We start from the raw sequence: 546 nt of genomic DNA, 5'->3' as shown, positions 1-546 counted from the left end.
GTTGATACAGAAAATGGTCGTCCCAAGAGTCTAAATTTTAGTGAACGGCTAAATATAGCCATCAAATTTTGCTGGTTGCATCCCCAAGTTCATGTACCCTTAGAAATTTTGCATATTGATCTCTGGGGACCTGCAGTTGTACCATCAAATAGTGGTTACAAATACTATGTAAACATTATTGATGATTATTCAAAATTTTGTTGGGTTTTACCTTTGTCTCTCAAATCTGATTTTCGACATATTTTCTCAAATTTCAAAACCAAAATAGAAAATTTGTTAGGCCATTCAATCAAAATTGTTCATACAGATGGAGGGGGTGAATTTTTGCACAAGGAATTTGCTAAACTATTGTCTGACTCGGGAATTACTCACCAGTTTACCCGCCCACATACCCCAGAACAAAATGGGGTGGCTGAATCAAAACACCATCATCTTCTTGACCTCACTCGAACTTTTTTGATTCAGACCCAACTTCCTTCACAATATTGGTTAGAAGCACTTCTTACTGCTAATCACATCATTAACCTCCTTCCAACTCGTTCCATA

Source organism: Eschscholzia californica, unplaced genomic scaffold (genome assembly GCF_041429995.1).
Source record: "Eschscholzia californica isolate CP2 unplaced genomic scaffold, dmEscCali1.0.p SCAF_1, whole genome shotgun sequence".
In the NCBI taxonomy this organism is placed as follows: Eukaryota; Viridiplantae; Streptophyta; class Magnoliopsida; order Ranunculales; family Papaveraceae; genus Eschscholzia; species Eschscholzia californica.
The sequence above is the reverse complement of the archived record's forward strand: the minus strand, read 5'-3'. Positions refer to the sequence as shown.